The following is an 11,152-nucleotide window of genomic DNA, read 5'->3' on the forward strand; positions in this document are numbered from 1 at the left end:
CCAGGAACCTCAGGTTTTCAGTGGCCTCACGAATCATCAGGAAGGAGCTGAGAGAGAACCAACATGCTCATTCCACTCCCCCCACAACTGGCAGGGAGTCAGGGTTCCCCCATAACACGCACTGGTCTGCGGTGAGAGCCACACAGCCCCAACCTTCAGACCCAGTTCTGCCCTTAGGGGTCTCCGCTCCCCACAGCCCTGCAGCCCTCTCCCGGCTTCACTGGGGTGATGCCTGCCGGGGCCATCCCCACAGCCAGAGCCATGTCTCATCACCCCGTCTGGCTTGGAGCACCCCACGGCATTGAGCCCTGAAAACAGCTTCCCAGCCCTGGGGAGGTGTTGGAGGCCTGGACGCTTGAGAATGATGTGGAGTTGGGGAAGAGAGGGAAGACAGATGGAGGAGACCAAGGAGGAGGGAGGGGACCTTTAAAGAGCCCTCCTTCTCTGGGTCTAGCCCGGACCTCCACATTTTGCCCTGTGGAAGGAGGGAAGGGGTGCTGTGCCCCTTCCTTGAGCAAAGAGGCCCATGAGAATCCTTAGCCTTGAGTTCTGAACCGAACTCAGAAAACCACAGGAGAGATGAATCCTTCCCTGAGATGTTCCCAAAGTAACTGGCATCCTTGCTGGCTCACCATAGGGACTCCATAAATATTTGTGGAGAGCAAAGGTCCTAATTCAGAGATGACAGTCTAAGGTTATTTCCTCCAAAAGGCGATGCCAAGGAACACGTGCAAGAGGTAGTCCCATGATATATGCTTCAGGAAAAAGCTTGGTGGGGGATGGGGGCGCCAAATAATTAAGTCTATTAAAAAGGAGACAGGAATTAAATAATTCAGGAAAACAAGATAGTCTAAAATCTTGTCACAATGCACAGAGACACCTAAAGGCTCTGAGAAGTCCTGTAAGAATCCTGCATAACTGTGTTTCAACCAACAATAGCCAGACACACTTAACCAGGAATGCCTGTCTCCCCTCTTTGCCCGTCCTCTCTTTCTCCCCTGCTGTCTCCACGCATCACGTGGAATCTGTGCTGGGGACTGGGGTGGACTCGGTCACCCGAGATACATAGAGACCTACAGGCTATGGGATATCATTCTCAGGGGTCAGAGCAATGACCACACTCTCAGCAGCATTTCTGGGACTTCCAATGTGAAGGGACCAGGGATGACCCAGGGACTTGCAGGAGGCTGGCCCTTGAGCCACACAGATGGAGCCTTCCCAGAACAAGCCTCAGGGCTCCCCTTGAACTGATTTGCCCTCAGTTGAAGCAAAAGGATTTAATGTCTTTTCCCAGAGAGACACTAACTCTTTTATACACACAAAGAGAGGATTGAGATCATCAAACAATTTCCTCCACGTCTAGAAGTTTCATGAGAAGGAAAGAAAACAAAAACACTTCAACCAAAAAAACAAACCAAAGAACAAACCCTGAGAACAGAACACACTTAATGAGATTGCTTAACCCTTGGAGTTTCTGAATAATTCATGCCACCGCAGATTTCTTTCCACTTTGCTTCTCAGGCTCCCTGGGGGTGGGAAGCCAGCCTTGCCATGGTCTCTTCCAAACGGCCATCCTGCGTCTGCTCACAGGCCTCCTGGGACGGGTGCTCACTACCTCCCAGGCTGTCCGCTGATCAATCATAAGTTCTGCCACTAGAATGGGCATTAGCTGACAGCGGGATGACTCCAGAGGCCCCCCAAGTGGCAGCGGCAGTGCAGTGTAGCAGGTGAAAACCTGATCTCTGAATCAATCCAGCTAGTCAGAATCCCAGCTCCATCATAGCTGTGTGCCAACAGGCAGCAAGCTATGCCTCTCTGAGCCTCAGTTTAGTCCCCTGCCAAATGGGGATGGTGACTTATACTTCCCCCCTAGGGCTGTTGACTGGTTTGATGTCCTTGCAGTCCAGGACCCTCCAGTCAATCCTAAAGGAAATCAACTCTGAATATCCATGGCAGGGACTGATGCTGAAGCTAAAGCTCCCATACTTTGGCCACCTGATGTAAAGTGCCGACTCATTGGAAAAGACCCTAATGCTGGGAAAGACTGAGGGCAGGATAAGAAGGGGGAGCCAGAGGATGAGATGGTTATGTAGTATCACTGATTCAGTGGGCATGAACTTGAGCAGACTCCAGGAGATAGTGAAGGATAGGGAAGCCTGCGTGCTACGGTCCATGAGGTTGCAGAGTTGGACATGAGCCTCCCCATCTTTTGGGACCCTATGTCCATTTGTAGCTGTCAATGGTGGGGAACCTCTCCTAACTTCTCCCGCAATCTGCTTCCAAGCCTCTCCTAACTTCTCCCCCTGAGCTTCCAAGTTCAGGGCCTGGGGAAGGAACAGTATACCCCAAAGGGCTCCCCAGAACCCTTGGAGACACTTTGTCCAGCAATAAAGAAAGTCCATCCCCAAGGTGATTATGGAGTTTCCAACCGCTTCTAGAAAGAGCCAGCTGACAACTTCAAGAACACAATGGCAGGTTAAAAAAGCAAAGAGACAAAGGAGAACCTCTGAGCTCCATCACTACCCTAAGTTCCCGCCCACTCAAGTTTCTGAGCCAAACTCGACTCCCCGTGAGATTTCAGTCACTCGTGCCTCAGCCGGCTGTTGGGGATGTGAATGGTGTTGCTGTGTCTGAGAGGTGGGGGCTCTGCCTTTTCACAGAGTAACAGAGAGGCTTGGTGAATTTCAGGGCTGCAGCCCAGCCTCCGAGCTCCCAGACCTTCAGGCCATGATCAAATCTAAATCAAAATAGAAAGAGAGGGCCCCACAGACACACATGTCAGCCTCTGCCAAGGGGGAGGCCTGCTGGAGACTGCTGGGGAATTGCTGGCTCCTTGTAGGGGCTTGAATGATATCTCCCTCCCATTAAATTCATGTCCACTTGGAACCTCAGAATGTGACTTTATTTGAAAATAGGGTCTTTGCAGAAGTGATTAGACCTTGAGATGACATCATCAGACAATGATGGTGTCTTTATAGGAAGAGAAGAGGACACACACAGGGATGAAGATTGTGTGAAGACAGGTGGGGATCGGAGTGATGCAGCTGCCGGCCACGGACGCTGAGGCTCACTGGAAGGACAGAAGCTGGGACGTGGCAAGAAGGATTCTTCCCTGGAACCTGCAGAGAAAGCATGGCCCTACCAACTTTGATTACAGACATCTGGCTTGCAGAACCCCGGGAGAACAAACTCCTCTTGTTTCAAGCCACTAAGTTTGTGCTTTTTTTTTTTTTTTTTTAATGGCAATGTCCAACTAAGACACCTCCTCTGAGCAAAAAGGAGGACCGGGAATTCCTCAGGGACCTCAAGCTGTAGGGCCAATGCCCCCCTTCATCACCCGGAACGGTAAGAATTCTGCCTCCGTTCCCCCATCCTCGCCTCCTGGCCAAGCTGGAGGAGGCTTTCTGCCTGTGTTTGTTTTACTGAATCTGCTTTGTCAGGGAAGAGCCCAGAGTTCCAGAAACAGAGGAATGGTTTTCAGTTGTACTTCTGGACTAGAAATTTCCCTGTCGACCAGGTTGACATAACCAGGCTCCCAGCCTTCCGTTTCCATCTTTCCAGAAGCCCTCGTGATGCTTTGCTGGCATCTCTCTCTGAGGCCCACTGTGGATCAGGGAAAACCATGGACAGCAACAGTTCCAGCACCCACAGCTCAGGGAAGCCCTAGGGAGTCAAAGCCATCCAGACCCATGACTCTGGCTCGGGGAAGATTCCAGAGTCCAGGATTCTCTGTGGTTTTAGCTTTCTTGGCTTCTGGAACAGAAAATCCGTTTTGCCAATTTATCCCAGTACGTGTTCCTTAGAACTGTAATGTCCTGCAAAAATATTAATAAATGTTTTAAACATCATAGTCAAATAAGTTTGGGAACTGCCAAAATAAACATAGTTAAGCAAATTACTGTATTGCAGACCTCAGGACTTTTAATATGTCAGATACAAGTTGAGTCCCTTCAAGCAAAGGACACAGTGTTCAGGGTTCCCAAACCTGCTTGATCGCAGGTTCTCTCTGCATTCTGCTTGCTTTTAGCCATCTGTGCTTTGTTGAATTGCAACAATGAAGATGTCCCTCCCTTCCTTCTCTCCTACCAGAGCTCTCTCTTCCAAGTTTAGAAAACCACTTTGCTCTTCCAGTCTTCCCCATAAATCAGTGTAACTATGTCACTGAACCCCCTAGGCTCAAGTTAAATGACATGAAATACCCTCCATCATCCAGGGTCAGGCCACGCCTCTCACTCAGCGTCTGTTCTTTGCACCTTACAATGCGATCAACCCGAGACACTTGTGATTCCTGATCACGTGACATAGTCACAGCTTGGTCCTTGCTGTCTGGGACATCTTTCCTGCCTCATCTGCCTCAGTTGAGTTCAGTTCAGTCACTCAGTCGTGTCTGACTCTTTGCAACCCCATGAATCGCAGCATGCCAGGCCTCCCTGTCCATCACCAACTCCCAGAGTTCACTCAGACTCACGTCCATTGAGTCAGTGATGCCATCCAGCCATCTCATCCTCTGTCGTCCTCTTTTCCTCCTGCCCCCAATCCCTCCCAGCATCAGAGCCTTTTCCAACAAGTCAACTCTTCGCATGAGGTAGCCAAAGTATTGGAGTTTCAGCTTTAGCATCAGTCCTTCCAAAGAACACCCAGGGCTAATCTCCTTTAGAATGGACTGGTTGGATCTCCTTGCAGTCCAAGGGACTCTCAAGAGTCTTCTCTAACACCACAGTTCAAAAGCATCAATTCTTTGGTGCTCAGTTTTCTTCACAGTCCAACTCTCGCATCCATACATGACCACTGGAAAAACCATAGCCTTGACTAAACAGACATTTAGTAATGTCTCTGCTTTTCAATATGCTATCTAGGTTGGTCATAACTTTTCTTTCAAGGAGTAAGCGTCTTTTAATTTCATGGCTGCAGTCACCATCTGCAGTGATTTTGGAGCCCAAAAAGATAAAGTCTGACACTGTTTCTACTGTTTTCCCGTCTATTTGCTATGAAGTAATGGGACCAGATGCCATGATCTTTGTTTTCTGAATGTTGAGCTTTAAGCCAACTTTTTCACTCTCCTCTTTCACTTTCATCAAGAGGCTTTTTAGTTCCTCTTCACTTTCCGCCATAAGGGTGGTGTCATCTGCATATCTCAGGTTATTGATATTTCTCCCTGCAATCTTGATTCCGGCTTGTGCTTCTTCCAGCCCAGCGTTTCTCATGATGTACTCTGCATAGAAGTTAAATAAGCAGGGTGGTAATATACAGCCTTGATGTACTCCTTTTCCTATTTGGAACCAGTCTGTTGTTCCATGTCCAGTTCTAACTGTTGCTTCCTGATCTGCATACAGGTTTCTCAAGAGGCAGGTCAGGTGGTCTGGTATTGACTGTGGCTCAGATCATGAGCTCCTTATTGCCAAATTCAGACTTAAATTGAAGAAAGTAGGGAAAACCACTAGACCATTCAGGTATGACCTAAATCAAATCCCTTATGATTATACAGTGAAAGTGAGAAATAGATTTAAGGGACTAGATCTGATAGAGTGCCTGATCAACTATGGACTGAGGTTCGTGACATTGTACAGGAGACAGGGATCGAGACCATCCCCATGGAAAAGAAATGCAAAAAAGCAAAATGGCTGTCTGGGGTGGGGGCGGGCCTTACAAATAGCTGTGAAAAGAAGAGAAGCAAAAAGCAAAGGAGAAAAGGAAAGATATAAGCATCTGAATGCAGAGTTCCAAAGAATAGCAAGAAGAGACAAGAAAGCCTTCCTCAGCGATCAATGCAAAGAAATAGAGGAAAACAACAGAATGGGAAAGACTAGAGATCTCTTCAAGAAAATTAGACATACCAAGGGAACATTTCATGCAAAGATGGGCTCAATAAAGGACAGAAATGGTATGGACCTAACAGAAGCAGAAGATATTAAGAAGAGGTGGCAAGAATACACAGAAGAACTGTACGAAAAAGAGCTTCACGACCCAGATAATCACGATGGTGTGATCACTCACCTAGAGCCAGACATCCTGGAATGTGAAGTCAAGTGGGCCTTAGAAAGCATCACTACGAACAAAGCTAGTGGAGGTGATGGAATTCCAGTGGAGCTATTTCAAATCGTGAAAGATGATGCTGTGAAAGTGCTGCACTCAATATGCCAGCAAATTTGGAAAACTCAGCAGTGGCCATAGGACTGGAAAAGGTCAGTTTTCATTTCAATCCCAAAGAAAGGCAATGCCAAGAATGCTCAAACTACCACACAGTTGCACTCATCTCACACACTAGTAAAGTCATGCTCAAAATTCTCCAAGCCAGGTTTCAGCAATACATGAACCATGAACTTCCAGATGTTCAAGCTGGTTTTAGAAAAGGCAGAGGAACCAGAGATCAAATTGCCAACATCCGCTGGATCATGGAAAAAGCAAGAGAGTTCCAGAAAAACATCTATTTCTGCTTTATTGACTATGCCAAAGCCTTTGACTGTGTGGATCACAAGAAACTGTGGAAAATTCTTCAAGAGATGGGAATACCAGACCACCTGACCTGCCTCATCTGCCTGGAGAACATGTAACCATCCTCACATCCTCAAGGCTGAGCATCCTCTCCCACCTCACGCCTCCCATTCCCCCACCACCCAGATCAGGTGCCCTACCTCTGAGCCCCACACGTTATATCACGTTCCCAAGCCTCTCAGGGTCCCTCAATCCCTTTTTGTCTGCTGAAAGCTTCACTTTGGTTCTCAGCCTCTCTGTCATCAGGTATCAGTTCAGTTCAGTCGCTCAGTCGTCTCCGACTCTTTGCGACCCTATGGACTGCAGCACGCCAGGCCTCCCTGTCCATCACCAACTCCCGGAGTTTACTCAAATTCATGTCCATTGAGTTGGTGATGCCATCCAACCATCTCATTCTCTGTCGTCCCCTTCTCCTGCCTTCAATCTTTGCCAGCATCAGGGTCTTTTCCAATGAGTCAGCTCTTCGCATCAGGTGGCCAAAGTATTGGAGTTTCAGCTTCAACATCAGTCCTTCCAGGTATAAACCCAGGAAAAAACCATTTTGGCCACTTGAAGAAAACGATGAGATTCAGCAGCCCTGGTCCCTCAACTGCATGGTCTCCGGCCGCACTGTGCACGGTAAATGCCTTATTAGGCACCCTCCCCGCAAGGCAGCCAGAGAAAGCACGTCATTGTCGAATCTCCCGTTGGCTTTGATAAACTTACCTTGCATTAGTGAGCAAAGGAGCAGACACAGTGTACAACAGGGAACTTGGAAATGACCAACAACGTCAAATTCAGCAGATTTTTTTTTCTCTAGATACATTTGTGGTTATGCTATTTTAAAAATGAAAACAGACTGTGTTGATGTAATTTTGACAAATTGGCTAATGTTGTTTGGCTGGTTCCTGGGGCAAAATGAAGTGTACACACTTTTCTGGTTTGGAAAGAACTGTGAGCAACTCACTTTGTGTTGCTCAATTTTAGCACAGATTAGATTCTGATGGACCAATTTCTTTTCTTTTACTTATGTGGGATCCACAGGCTTAAAAACAAATCAGAAAGTCAGGGTGCAGTGGCAAAGCACACCCTGTATTAGGGGGTCCCAGGGCAACAGGCTCAGCGAAGTAAGCCAGAGCCCCTACTCAGCACTTGCTGTCTGTGGGCACAGAGACAATGCCATTGGGGCACCAAGTGTCAGATGCTTTTGATCTTTCAAAAGAAACTGCAAGTCCAAATAACTCCATGAAATATCCAGATTTTTAAAGGTTGGCTCGAGTTTTAAAAAAAAATCCAGTGAACGCCAAACAAAATACATCGCTAGGCCAAAATCAGCTTTTGTGCTGACAGTTTGTGACTTCCATAATCATAAAAATAAGAACGCATCAGCATCACGCTTCATCTCTTAGCTTTACTATGTTAGAAAGGAAAAAAGAAAAAAGAAGCTAAAAGATGTGCCGCTCTTTGGAGTACCCTAGTCTTTCTGAGCTACTGAGGCCCCTCACTGATGCACTTGGGCTCTGAGAGTAGGGTCCCAGGAAGTTCTGCCTCACTCCTGGCTACTGGACATGTGTGTGTAAACTCCTTTTTAAAAATCATATAACCACACAGCCTTGTTCAGTTGGAGTCTCAAGAGCCGGGGTCTGAGAGCCTGAGGTTTACACAGTGCCCCCAAGGGACTTTCACGTGTGGCCAGGATTGAGTTTCTTTGCTTATCCCTCTGTTCTCCTCCCATCACAGTGAAGGCGACTACGAGATGAGGTGCCTGCCAGGCCACCCTCTTCATAAAAGACTCCGACGGCTTACAAAGGACCGTCTTCTCAGCACAGGGGTGTGTTCACCTCTTCCCCTTGGCTGACTTTCTGGACCCTTCAGAGATGGGTGAAGACCCAGGTAGGGCCTTCCTCTGTCCCTGGCTGGAGTGCTTTGCTATGTGATCTGTGCTTCCCTAGTTTAAGCGCAGTCATCGTTCTGACACTGATACAGAATTCTCAGAGCAGCTGGTCGCTGTGAACACAGCACACGTGCATACATCGTTTTCTGAGCTTCTCCGGCACCTAGCCCTCTCTTTGTGTCGGAGTTCTTCACCTGCCCTCTGCACGAACACCGCCATGCTGCTTCGAGCAGACCCGTGTGCTGGGAGCTACTCCCCTCTCCACCCTGGCTCCTGCCCGTTGTCAGCAGAACCTTGTGGAAGGCTGTCACCCTCAGAGGCTGAGTCCTGGGGCCGTGTCTAGTCCAGGGCACCGTGAGGGCACACGGCTCCACTGTGGATTGGCAGTCTGTGGGGAGGAGACTTTGATCCTCGTTACGATGTTGTCCACCCAGAGAAGCAAGTGGGCAGCGAGCACCTCAGCCCCGATCTCTCTGCTCCCAAGCGGGCTCTGCCTTTCCCTGTGTGACCCCCAAACCCCCAAACCCACACCGCTGTCTCCCTTCTCCTCCCTTCCAGTCTCCGCCTGGGCAGGAACCCCTCCACCTCTTGCTTGGAGCTTCTGGTCTGATTTCATGCTCTTCTGGCCCTTAGGGGTTATTATCTCTGTGAGTGTGTAACGATTTTTCCCACAGTAAGCCCCAGAACACCGCCACTGCTATCTTAAAGTTACCACATTTTTATTTTTGAGTTTTTTCTTTGTTTTTTGTTTTTTTTTTTTTGGCTGTGCCTCGTCTTGGTTGCAGCATGCAGGATCTAGTTACCCTGACCAGGGAACGGATTCTGATCCCCTGCATTGGGAGCGCAGAATCTTAACCACTGGATCACTAGGGAAGTCCCAAAGCTACCACATTTTTCATAACAAAAATCCCCTCCCAGTGGTCTGACGTGTTCAGGGTACACCTAGGGATGGGGGGACAACTTGACAGGTATTAAAATGAAAGAAACATTGGATGTCCTTGAAACAGCCAGGTACTAGCAGAGAGGTATTCACACATGAAGGGTAGGCAGGAAGAAAGAAGGCCCATGCACATTGCTCATTTAAAAAGCAAATCACCAAACAATAAGTAGCATGGTGGCTAGTGGTGGCTCAGACCATAAAGCATCTGCCTGCAACGCGAGAAACCCGGGTTCAATCCCTGGGTCAGGAAGACCCCCCGGAGAAGGAAATGACAACCCACTCCAGTATTCTTGTCGGAGAATCCCACGGACAGAGGAGCTTGGTGGGCTACAGCCCATGGGGTCACAAAAGAATCAGACATGGCTGAGTGACTAACACTTTCACATAGCATAACACAGTATCACACAGACTGACATAAAATATTCAGAAGTCTCTAGAGCAAACTCTTGTCAGTGGTTATGTCTACACAGTGGGATTGTCTGTGGTTTAACATTTACTGTATTATCTATATTCAAAACATTTTTAAGAATAAAATGTTGTCTCATAATAAAAGTCAAGTTTAAATTCTAATAGTAAAAAGACTCAGCCCACCAACCCTCAACCTCCGTGAGGTCTTTTCTCTGGGTTCCCCTTGCAGCTCCTGTGGGAAGAAGGCATCCCTTCCCCTCCCATAGCCCTCGGGACCACCTTCTTCATAAGACATATCGTCACCCTGTTTTATAATCCTCTCCCTAGGCTGTGCCCTCATGACTATCAGGACACCCAGAAAGCCCTCTTCAGGGAACTCATTATCATTATGACTAATTAATTTCAGTGGAATTCATTTTTCTGTGTAATTTTTGGTCTCCTCTCTGTCTTTCCCACTGGACTGTATCAGTAAGGGTAGAGACCAAAGGCTGAACAGCCAGCACAGTCTGCAGAATTCATAGTTGGAGCTTGATAAACAGTTGTTGTGTAAGTGAAGGGGTGAATATATAGACGAATGAATTCAAATCAGGACTGTCTTGGAAGTCCAAAGTCCTTCCCTGATGCTGCCGATCATCACATGCTTCTCTCCAGACTTCAGAAATCCTGCTCGATAGCAGAAGCTCTCTGTCACTCACTAGAGTGGCACACATATCACCCAGATCAGAGAAAACTTTCTATGTGTCCCCAAGGAGTCTCAACAAAAGCTTGAACAGAACCCACCTGTGTGCTACGGAAATCCAGCATTCTCACAGTGCTGAGCTTAAGGATGAAATAAAAACCAAGCAGTTGAACTTCTGCATTTTCATGTATCATTTTAATTTTAAAGATGCGTGTGTGTGTGTGTGCATACGCTTAGTCACTCAGTTGTGTCTGACTCTTTGCTACCCCAAGGACTGTAGCCCACCAGGCTCCTCTGATGCACAATAAGATTTTTTTCTTAAAGTCTACTCCTCCTCTGAAATTCCAGGTTCAGAGCCATAGCAAAGGTTCTCATCTGGAGTATGCATGAGAATCACGTGGAGGGTTTATGAAGATGCTGAAAGCTGAATGGCAGCCACCCGTTTCAGAGTCAGGTCTGGAATGAGGCCTGAGAAGCTGCCCTTCTGGAGGCTGGTCCAGGCCCCAGGAGGGGCCATGGGGCAGAGGACCCTCTGCCCTGCTTAGCTGGTGTGTGGCCTAGAGGAAGACGCTGTCCATTCTGAGCCTCAGGTCTCCTGCAAGTGAAAAGAGAAAGCTTTAGAAAGGGGTCCTGGGCTCCACGCTCCAGGCTGATTGCATTGGCCTGGCCCAGCCTGCTCTGGGCAGCAGAGGGCAGCAGAGACCGGGAAACCGAGAAGAGTCAGGCAGCTGGATGAGCCCACTCAGTGTGTGGGCACTGA

This window comes from Bos javanicus, chromosome 26 (genome assembly GCF_032452875.1).
Source record: "Bos javanicus breed banteng chromosome 26, ARS-OSU_banteng_1.0, whole genome shotgun sequence".
In the NCBI taxonomy this organism is placed as follows: domain Eukaryota; kingdom Metazoa; phylum Chordata; class Mammalia; order Artiodactyla; family Bovidae; genus Bos; species Bos javanicus.